Here is an 802-nt window from a genome sequence, read left to right on the forward strand (position 1 = left end):
TTAAAATTAAACTTGTTTTTCCAATGTGATAATAGATTTGGGGTAGAAAAGTTGTGTGCACTAATGCAAAAATACCCAATATTGTTGGTAATTGGGCGTGAGGGAGGGGGGGATCTATCTCCATAACGGCTCATTTGCGACAGAAATGGATGTCAGTAGTTTCCGTGTTCGACCTATAACAAATATGTACCCAACCATTAAATTCTCAAGATTCTTTGGGTGGAAGTAAGTGAAATTTTACCTAAATTTGACCCACTCGGTAATTTAAGGTAATCTTGACAAGCTTTAATTTTTTCTCCCTTGTTTATCTCATTGTGATGTAGTTGCTAAGAATGATAACACTTACTTAATTAACTTTCCTTTCTACTCGATACTTGCTGTCAGTACACACTATTGACCTGGGACTAGGAACAGTGGGTCTCTACATGTTCCACCGAGTTCAAAGTTTGTTTGTTGTGATGGAATGTTCACCAGAATGTCGACAACTAAAAAGTTTTTTTTATTAGGTTTCTATATTATTTCATACGTAATTTTGATTAAAGAAATTTAAAATTTGAACATTCTTGTAAGCTGTAACAGCCAAATTAAACACAAAGTGAATACATAGTTTGTATTAAAATAAGATGTTTGTACCAAATACCTCAGATATCTTTTTATAATCCTGAATTACAACAAATATATTAAAGTTTACAATTTCATATGGAATTATTATAAAATATGAACTAAAAGTTTAAATATACATGAGTTATATTTTTCTATCGTTGCTATGACAACCATGTAAACATTTGTTTCTCTAGTACAG

The 802-nt window shown here is 31.4% G+C and overlaps 1 protein-coding gene across 1 annotated transcript in view; it reads right to left on the minus strand.

Annotated features, from left to right (window-relative positions):
- LOC121871023 (intraflagellar transport protein 140 homolog) overlaps positions 1 to 465 on the minus strand; it is a gene marked incomplete in the record, with an annotated part of 65,472 nt that extends 65,007 nt beyond the window's left edge. The window contains 1 exon segment of the mRNA XM_042373079.1: positions 347 to 465.
- Positions 466 to 802: the final 337 nt, after the last annotated feature.

The sequence above is a fragment of the Homarus americanus genome, unplaced genomic scaffold (assembly GCF_018991925.1).
Source record: "Homarus americanus isolate GMGI-L3 unplaced genomic scaffold, GMGI_Hamer_2.0 scaffold52512, whole genome shotgun sequence".
NCBI classification, from domain to species: domain Eukaryota; kingdom Metazoa; phylum Arthropoda; class Malacostraca; order Decapoda; family Nephropidae; genus Homarus; species Homarus americanus.